At 47.5% G+C, this 10,254-nt stretch overlaps 1 long non-coding RNA gene across 4 annotated transcripts; it reads right to left on the minus strand.

Moving 5' to 3' along the window:
- Nucleotides 1–1,752: 1,752 nt before the first annotated feature.
- Nucleotides 1,753–9,460, minus strand: LOC104854131. 4 transcript variants are annotated; one of them, XR_777981.1, is made up of 8 exons: nt 8,320–9,460; nt 7,902–8,060; nt 7,487–7,812; nt 6,575–6,702; nt 4,867–5,934; nt 2,894–3,148; nt 2,597–2,672; nt 1,753–1,912 (listed from the first exon to the last, which is right to left on the minus strand). It is a non-coding gene; the product is annotated as an uncharacterized LOC104854131 (long non-coding RNA). The 4 variants fall into 4 exon arrangements; XR_777979.1 differs by having other exon boundaries at nt 2,597–3,148; XR_004514572.1 differs by having other exon boundaries at nt 2,497–3,148.
- Between the last annotated feature and the right edge of the window lie 794 nt (nt 9,461–10,254).

Genomic DNA, 10,254 nt, shown 5'->3' on the forward strand with positions numbered 1-10,254 from the left:
ACCAAAGAAAGCCTTTTACCATGCCATCGCTGCATTTTATTAGGGAATGAAGAGGCCTAGAGAGGAGACAGGATACGGCAGATCTCTGTGCCCATTTAAACTGGGTGCTGAAATGGGTGGTTCTGAAATGTTTTAAATGGAAGTAAATTCTTTAAGGCAATCTGCTTTTCTGGAGCTCTTTTATGGAAGTCACATTCCAACAGTTTTGTAAATCAAAATGAAGTCTCACAAAACGTATTAAGAGTCTGTATCCTTTAGGGCTAGTTATTCCTGTTGGAGAACTCTACCTTAAAGGAGTGATTGGCAATGCCAGCAAAGACGCATGCACAAGGGTGTTAATCCCAGCGTTTCTTGTAATCTTCCAAAATAGAAAACGAGCAACATGATCCACAACCAGAAATCAAAATCATAGGCAATTGTTTAAAAAAATTCACGATGTGTTGAATGTCAGGAACAGTGTTTATGTTACGATATTAAGCAAAACAGAGAGATAAACTTGCACATTAAACCTACATAAAAGTGCACCCACATATTAATAGTGGCTATCTCTGGGTGGAGGACACGAGGAGGATTGCCATTTTTTCTGTAATTCAAGAATTTTCTAAAATGAGCATTTCTTGCAAAGGATTAAATTAAAACACATACAAAAGATGGAACTGATTCCGGAGACTATGTTTAGGCTCACAGGATGGGACGAAGGGGAGGGACGGGATGGGCGGGGCTAAGGGTTTCGTGGGATGGGAGGCAGAGATGGAGAAAATCCTCTCCCACTCTGGCATCTGTAAGAGGTTGGGCCATAAAATGCAACACTGCTGCAAAGCAATTAGCGTATGAAGAAAGTTTCATAGCCTCAAACAGATGACACCATCCAATTGCTCAAAATCGCTCAACATTTAGATGCCCCGTGTGCCTGGCAGCAGGGTAAAGGACCAGCTTTGCATTCTCATTTATTGAAAAGCAAGACTCTGCTCTGTCCTCCTCATGGTGTGACGTGCAGCAGGCTAATCACCTCCGAGTTCCTTCTTCTGCTCTCCGAAGGGCAAACAGAAAGAAGAGCGAACAAGTTGAGATTTGCAGTGGGTGCCGAGGAAGGACATATGGGCAGTAGCCCCAGGGTCTTCAGCAGACTCTGCGAAGAGTGCTTACTCTTCACTAAGACTGCTTACTTATCAGACTGAGGTCTGTGGTGTTTCTGCTGTCTTGCCGGAAAAGCCACAGCCAATAGGTGTTCTTCGGGGCGGGCTAAGAAACATTCAATCAATAAACACCTAACGTATGCTGCCCTCTTCTAGGGGCTAGGGGAAACGCAAAGACTCAAACCAAGTCCTTGCTCTCATGGTACTTACATTCTAGCTCCCTGGGGAAGGCATAGACAAATAAAATAGAAACTAGTATCCTTTGGGTTATGATCATGACTATGGGAGGCAGATATATCTATATCTATGTCCAGGCCAAGACCTAGTGACCCACCTCCTCTTCCCACCAAACTCCAGCACCCATCATCACACCCGGCTGTAAACCCATCAGTGGACTAATCCAGGGCCAAACACACCCATGATCCAGTCACCTGCTCGAAGCCCCACCTATGAGCGTCTCGATAGGGGCTGTTAACAGAAGCTGTCAGAAAACTCCACGGAAAGAGCATAGTGAAGGTGGTGGGAGGTAGTAGGAGGATTCAAGGTATGTTTCGAAGATGGAATTCACAGGATTTGGCGATGGATTAAGTCGGGTTGTGTCCGTCTTTCATTACTAGGACAAGATGCTGACAAAGATAACTGGCAGGAGGAGAGGTTTATTTAGGCTCACGGCTTTGGAAACTTCAGTCCATGGATGGGTGGTTCTGGGCCAGAAACGTGGTGGTGGAAGAAGGGTGAGGCAGAAGAATGCTGCTCACCTCTCGGCAGCAGGGAAGCTGAGAGAGAAAGAGACAGAGAGGGACAGAGATAGCACGATGCTGGTGACCAGATGCACCCCTCATCCCCTTTGGAAAGCCCCAGTCTGAAGGCGTGAGGCTTTGGGGACACATTTCAGATTTAAACCATAAAAAAACACGAGCAATGCATCAAGGAGGATTCCAAGGCCTGGGCATGAGAAGTTGAGAAAATGGCAGCTCAGTCAGCCCTAGGCCGGGTCCTGCGGGCCTCTGCACATCTGTGCACTCTGGTTGACCTTTAAAGGCCAGCGCCTCCATCTCTCTACTAAGAACTTGCTTCCTTACAGCAGAAAACCACCTTGTGTGCCCAGCACCACTCACAGACACTCAGAACTTGGTGTGTAAATAACTCAGCTCCCTTCTCCCAGCAGGAACAGGGAGACCCCGGGGGATTCTCACAGAGGCGCCCTACACCATTTCCCAGGGTTTGTCACTGGGTGGGGCTCGAGTGCCCCACAGTAGCAGCCGGCTTGGTAACATCCTTCCTTGGCCTTTGCTTTTCCAAGCTGGGTCTTCCCAGTTCCCAACCAATGCTTCCTGCACCGCGCACATAAATGACTTACAGTTCAGGCGGGGCTTCTGGATCTGGTCTAGGGAATCCAAACTGAAACAGCCTCCGTTACCTTGTGCTCCTTTCTCTCTGACAAAGAATGCTACTCTCACCTTTGGGTCAGTCTTCGTCATGGGCTCCACAGAACAGTAGTAGTAGCGTCAGGATGACTCAGTGAATCTCGCTCAGCTAAGGCAGAAGACACGTGGAGCAATGTCGCCAGCAAGAACTGTCAAGGGGTCCCCTCACCCTAACCCTGTTAACTGGCAGTTTGTTTTGTTTTCCGACCACTCGGAGTAGCTGTTCCACCTCGCTTTTCCCCTCTTAGCAAAACCAATGGTGACCGGAAAGGTCGATGACCCGAGGCGCTAGGGAGTTATCAAAATGGAGGAGGCAGGAGCGGGAAGGACCTGGTCGACCTCGGCCTTCACCAGACAGCTCAGCAGATGCTCCGAGGCAGGAAGGCCGCAAACCATTAGCAGCCACATCCGGGGCTGTTTATGGAGCGCTGACTCCTCGAGGAGCTAAGCCCTTCTCATCAGGGGCCGGGCACAGAGGCCTGACTCGCGTGTGCTGCGTCTCCCGGGGAAGCGCGCTGGTTTGCACTGCAGCACTTGATGAGTCACAACCGATGCAGAACCATCGCTTCCCGGCTTCCTTCTGTCCTGCGGACAGACGGGGATGGGGTGGGGGCTTAAAAGCGGAAGGTGCGCAGAGATCCTTTGGCTTAAGCAAAAAATCTCCCGGTACAAATGAACTGGTGTCACCACCCGCCAGGCCCTGTCATCCCTCCTACAGAGAAGTTACAGGGGCGCGGTCACATCAGCAGTGGGGACACTGGCACATCGCAGAGCAGGGATTCCCGACCCCTGGGCCCCAGACGGGTACTGACTGCTTCCTGTCGGTTCTGAGTCTCAGAGGAGCGTGGGCCCCACTGTGAACCGCGCATGCCTGGGAGCGAGGTCCGTGCCTTTAAATCTGGTCTCAGGGCCTGGCACGCCGCAGACCTTGGAAACATGTTACCCTCTCCTAACGGAAATGGAACTGAATTCGATTCGTGTGCACGCATCCACGATAACCTGCAATGTCAGTTTCTTTTCTGGATATCATCGCATAGCCCCAGTGTTTCTTAGCGTGGCAGGCATTAGTTCCGGTGCTGACTCTGGGCAGTGCCATCCTGGCAAGCTCTGAGCAGTCCTTGGGATGCGCAGTGTGGACAAATCACGGGACCCACGCCCTCTGCCGCAGTGCATAAGGGAAGTCTGCTCATGCATGATGCAGAGGAAACCTTACCGCCTCTGCCCTAAAATATATGTCAATCAAAATAGAGTTCTTCGCTGTACGGGGGAGAAAATAGACAGCCACCACCTTAACCGAGTAATAAATTAATGTCACCCCATTCCGCCATGATGGCCTCACGTGACCCTGATCTGCTTCGCTGAGAAAGCCACTTTTCCTCAGCGGTCTTCGTGCAGAAGCCTCAGAACCCCATCTAATCATGAGGAAATATCAGGGGACTCCAAAATGGGGGTCAGTCTACAACATAATTGACCAGCCCTTTTCTAAAGCAATAAGGTCCTGAGTTCCTATCACTCTGGGAGGCTGAGGCAAGACAATCTCAAGTTGGAGCCCGGCCTGGGCGAGTTAGTAACTTTGCACAAGCATAGCTCAGTGCAAAGGCCTTGGGTGCAATCCCCAGAACTTTGAGGAAAAGAAACAAAAAAGGAAAATGTGTCAAGGCCAGGAAAGACAAGGAAATAATAAGGAACTGTCACGGACTGGCGGTGACATGGGACTAAATGCAGCTCAGTACCTAAAGTGGATCTCAGTAAAGTTTGCAGTTCAATTAAGAATGCCAAGGGTAAACTCATGGGGGAGAAAGACTGCACAAGGGCCACCCAAAGGGAGTATGGAAGAAAGCTAATTGTGGCAAGTTGACGGAAAGGATTAAAGTCTCAGCTGTATTTTTTTTTCTTTTCTTTTTTTTTTTGAAACTGAACATTAACAGTATTTTCTTTCGCTTATCCTCATAACCCTCCAACCCAACTTCAAGCAAAAAAGTAAGTCTAAGCCCCTGGACTGCTTTCACAGCAGCAGACTCTGCACCTAACTTTGCCATCAGTTATCAACATAAATATCAGATGGCTTTTCAGACAAGAGCTGTCATTTACATTCGATGGCCAAACTATGGGGTAGCCTGGGGCCCAGGATTTTCTCAAAAATAAACTGCTTGCTTTTGGGAGAGGAGGGGACCCAACATGCTCAATTTTAGTGAAGTTTGCATTGTGAGGTCACAGAAGAGACCAAGAGAGGCTTCGGTTTGTATTTGAGGGAAAAGGGGCCCAGAGTGCAGGGACCCAGGCTTCCTCGGTGCGGTGCTTACCGGAGCCACTGTGCTTTCTCCGGCTGCAGCCTCACGTCCTGAGTGATAATGTGATGGGCCTTGGGGTCTTCAGGGTGACACAGCCCCACCTAGGCCCCTGCGCCACAACGAGGCCCAGCAAGTTCATGGCCAATGCTGAGACACACCACTCTGCCTCCTGGAGAGATGACAGACGGACAGACAGACAGACAGACAGACAGAAACAGGTGCTCTCGTGTGCAAGCTTTAAGACCGGTGGAACGTATCTTAGATCTGTTCCACATCGCCCTCACTTTCCTTCACCTCCAACCGTCCCACCCCAAGTGTTTCTCCGGCCTCTCCCCACATGTCCTTGCCCATGCCATGTGCTTGGGGTCTCCTCTAGCTGCCATTTGCTCCCCTGAGCTTTCCCAGCCTCCCCGTCCCCAGGTATCTGAGATGAGAGCGTAACAACGCAGGGGCCAAGAGTCTCCACGCGCTGATGTTCATCGGTGCAGCACGGAGCCTGGTGGGCACCCTGGTGACATGGCCACGCACAAGAGAGGCCAGATCTGGGCTTCCGTGGAGCTCGCGTTAGGGACAGGGAGGAGGCAGCCCATAAACAGAGGAAGACAGATACAAGAAAACGCAATGATGACAGTACGAATCTTATCTCATGTTTACGTTCACGGAGGTTATGAGGTTCCTGTGCATAACACGTCTTTATTCTACTTATTTCCGCTTCCTCTCACCCTCTCTTCTCAGAACCCACTTTCTCTTGGACCCCTTCCCATTTGCAAGAGCTCAGTCCCCGTGTCTCCTTATAGTCATCCTGCCCTGGGCTCTTTGTTCGTACTTTGTGCTACTCAAATGAGATACTATATGGTCTTTGTGTGTCTGTTATTTCACTCCGCATTATACTTTCCAGGTGCATCTGTTTTTCCACAAACGTCTCAAATCTGTCACTCTCTATAGCAGAGTCATATTCCATTATATAAAGGTACCACATTTTCTCTAATCATCTGTTGATGGATATGCAGGCTGCTTCCAGGACTTAGCCGCTGTGCACACTTTGTATTTAGTTCCTACAGCACTGGTTTGCACGTATCACTATAGAAAGAAAATGGGAAAAGGGGATTTAGAGGAGGGAAGAAGGTAGACCAGAAGGAGAAAGGGATTTAAAAAAAGAAACCAGCTGTATTATGTACATGTACCCACTCCCCATAGCGACTGTAAAATGCATGTACTGCAAACAGGTACTATAAAAATAAATTATATAATAAACAAACAAGGGCTGGGATTTGGCTCAGTGGTGCCGCCACCTGCCTCACAAGTGCAAGGGCCGGAGTTCAATCCCCAGAACCAAAAATAAATAAATAAATAATATAAACAAACAGAAATAAGAAAGAAAATGCAGTAATGATAAGCGTCGTGATGGAGGGGAATCAGGTCGATATGATGGGAAATAATAGGAGAGCCTGTTTTAAGGAGTAAGACTTAAGCTTAGACCTGAACAGGAGAGAGGGTCAGCTCTACGAATACCTGAGGATGAGGCAGAGGGTACAGGTTGTGCAAGGGTTCAAATGGCAAGGTCACCCTGGAAGACGGAAGTGAGAAAGACGGTATCGGGAGCTAGTGAGGAGAGAGGCAAAGACGGCCCCGATCAGGCCTAATATGAGGGAGCACCTTGTAGGGCATTCTAGTTGGTACTGGGTAGCTCTAGATAGCAGAGTGATCAAATCCAACTTACATTTTAAATATTTTGGCTGCTGCCGTGTGGAGAATGGACTGGGATGTTGGAAGTGGGTTACAAGCTTGCAAATGGGGATGCCAAATTGGGAGACTGTGGCAGGTAACCAGGTCCGGGGGTGATGGCGCCTGGGTCAGGGCGGTAGAGAGGAGAAGAGTGAACGGGTTTAAGGCACGTTTTGGAAGAAAAGCCGATAGAATTGGTTAGTGGTTGAACTGTAGGGAATGAGGAAAAAAGGAATTACAACGGCTCCTCCGCTCCTGAATTTTTGCATTGGGGCATTGGTGTGTGGTGGAACCAGTAGGTGCCGTAAGGAACCCTGGGACAGGGGGAGGTGGGGTACCGGAAGTGAGTGTGTCTGCTTTGCGCAGGTTGTTGGGGCTATTTATTAACAAACTGCCTGAAGTTCCTGCCTCATTCTTTACTTACATCCTGAGACAAAGGGCTCTAAGATCCTAGACTTGGCCTTCCTTTTCAATTCCTTGTTGAGCAGAAATAAAGAGATGGTTAACCGAATAAAATATCGTCTTTTGTGAAATACTCTCCTGTTCAGAGGTTGGGTGGTAGAGACACATCTTTCCAGGCAGGTATAAGTAGCCCCTCAATCACCAATGTCACACCACACAATTGTTCAAGGGCCAAACTAATTAAAAATTTAATCCCATGACTTTTATCTTAATCTTTTTCTCCCATTAGTTTTGATCAATGCCCCACAAATACAATTTAGAAGAATTTTTCATTTAGATAAATGACTTGAGTAGGGCACGTAATTAGCCTGTTTGTTATGGACCAATTGAAACCTAAAATTTATATGCTAATTACTGAAAACCACAGATTAATGTTCAAGGCATTTTATTAGCACAAAAGCTATGTTCCTGTTATCAAAAAAATTCTTTGCTATTTCATACTCACTAATCGTTCAAGCTTGTTCCTCTTGGCTTTCAGCAACTGAGTGTGGCAGCATGCTCGCTAGGTGAACAGTGTACTTGAGAGATGTTTTCACACTCTACCTGACACAAGTAGTTGTGAAAGTTGTACCAAATAAAATGATTCCACAAACTCAGCAGCTGGCGAACTTATGTTGCTCTCTTCCATAAAAGAAAGAAAGAAAACATCAGGCTAAAAAGCCCACACAGTAACTAAGCAAAACTGAATGTCCAGGCTGTGTGGAGGAAGGCCCTATTTGGCAACCTGGTCCAACATCCAGGCAAAGGAGATCGTGGCTTTGTTCTTTGGGTCTGAAAGTCAAGAGATATTAATTTGATAACCATTCTTTTCTATCGACTGTGGAAAAAATTCTATTGCTTTCAAGTTTCTCAGCACTTACATGAGTGACAATATGTTTAAGTGCCTTCAAGGTACTTAAAAAGAGATCCTCATTTTCAAAATAAAGGCCAATGACTCTGATCTCCTGCTGCCTTCTCTGCCTTCTTAACAATGGTATTTGTTGCACCTGCCAAGGAGGTCCTGCGCGCAATCCCTGGCACTGAACAAAAACAAAAACAACAACAAAAATGGTATTTGTACTTGGATTTTGCCATTTCAATAAAAGGGTGAGAAGAGAGACTTGAGCCTGCTGTCAACAGAAACTATCCAGTGAAGACTCTTCACCCCAGACAGCCACAGAAGCAGTGGGAAAGTTTACTAGAAAATAGGGGTGGGTAGGGACTGGGGCTAGTTTAGTGGTAAAACCTAAAAAGGAGAGAAAACAGTATGCAGGCTGCCGTGGCCCTCTGTACACACACATTTTATGGCCATGAAGTCCTGGCTACTACACATCATCGCTTCTGCACCCGCACTGCATCCACCCCTTCCATCGGCCCAACTCTCTTCCACCCTTCTTTCTTGTTTGTCACTCCAATTCTGTCACCCCAGTCATTTCCTCTCGCAGGATGGTCCTTCCTCTGCCCCCAAGTTATTCAAGCCCCTGGCTGCAGAGTGGGGTGGCGGGATGGGGGCTCTTGCCAGGCTCTTCTCCAGACTAAACTAGAAAAGATGCAAAGAGGAAGAGGGTAAGGGGATCTGGAACTTTGGCCAGTCCTTAAAAGCTCCAGGCAACCAGAGGGGAAGTGACATCACTCATAACCGGAAACAGAATCTGCCTCGGGTCCAGATTGTCGTATGGCAAGTGTGGACTTTTTGGGGGCTGGTCCTCATTGTGTTTTGCACCATTCATTGCCCCTTGAACTAGATGAACCGATGTTCTGATTTCCTAGTGGTGGATGGTGAAGGACTAATCACACAGTGGGAGCGGGAAATTTCAGGCACCAGATCTGGAGACCACTGTGCACAGAGCGTGTGAACCCAGCTGGTTTGCAGCATCTAGGGAGAGTTGTTTGGTTACTTGAATTATAGAGAATAGAGCAGGGAGAGGTGGAGAGAGTTGGAAGGTGGTGGGTTGGGTTGAGTGTGTGAAATATGCAGAATTGGGATGATTGCCAAGGTTCTGGACTGACAGCTGGGTGGGTGTAGAGGGGAGGAACAAAAGGAGCTGGCAGCATGACGAGAAAATAGAACTGTAGGAAGCAAGGAAAGCGTTTCAAGAAACGGCAATCACCTGCATCAGTTTTACTAGGAAATCAGTGAGGTGAAGATGGAGAAATGTCTCGTCTTAATAGGCATTGCCATCAGCTAGCGCAGATTCATTGGAATAGTGGGAGCAGGCCAGCTTGGAGTGCCCTGAGGAACAGAGGAGGGTGACAGTGAGAAAAAGAACAGGAATGACCATGCAGAAGCCTTCCTAGAAGTTGTCTGTGACAGGGTGAGGGTGACAACGGAAGGAAGGTGTGTTTTCTTAAATTGCGGTCACACGTTGCTTCCCAGTAAGGATGCACTCTGAGAAATGGGCAAGCCTCCTAGAAAAACCCTAGACGGTACTGAAGATCTATTCTGGCAAGTAATTTTCATCCACAGCCAGCTTATCTGAAGTTTCCAAAAAATTCTTCAGCTATCTGTGCATCAGCACTAGCAGGACTCACCATTCAATTGGACATTGATAATGGATAACAATTCTTAAATCATTTAAACCTCCTGGAGCTAGCAGTAAATTCAGTGTCAAAGTTGGGTCCAGCTTTTTTTCCCCCAACAATCCGGAAAGTGCCTTCCACCAGAATATAATCCTGCAAAATGTGAAAAAAGTGACAGAAACTGTTAAAGGATCTATTTCACTGAAGCAACCAGGACTAACACAAATTCAAGGCGGGTCTTGATCAGATACTACGGACCTTGAAGACTGGATACAGAAGCATATCCTGTTCACCACAATGATCACAGCCAAAGTTAGAAGTTACTTTACATTGTTGTTTTTTATCATTTCCAGCGCACTGCACTAGCTTTTGCCCCAGCGCAGTGTCGGCCAGGGAGACTGGTATGGTCTAAACCTGTTAAGTACCTTGTCATCTTCTCAAACTTGTTTTATATTTTTTTTGAAAGGCATCAGGATGCTGATCTTATTTCACAGGGAAATGCCTTCTGTGAAAGTGGACGCAGAGAACAGATTTTAAAAGAGTGAGGAGGTAGACATACAACTGGGTAGGTGCTTAGCCTGTGCAAGGCACTGGGTTCAATTCCCCAGCTGATTCACTTTAAAAAGCCCCTCGATAATTCTGTTCCAGAATGCAGAATAAATGTACTTTCTCCTCTTTCTCTCACAGAGTACCACTAAAAGCCCTGGAGATTAT

The sequence above is a fragment of the Fukomys damarensis genome, unplaced genomic scaffold, assembly GCF_012274545.1.
Source record: "Fukomys damarensis isolate Sample0158 unplaced genomic scaffold, DMR_v1.0_HiC HiC_scaffold_27, whole genome shotgun sequence".
In the NCBI taxonomy this organism is placed as follows: domain Eukaryota; kingdom Metazoa; phylum Chordata; class Mammalia; order Rodentia; family Bathyergidae; genus Fukomys; species Fukomys damarensis.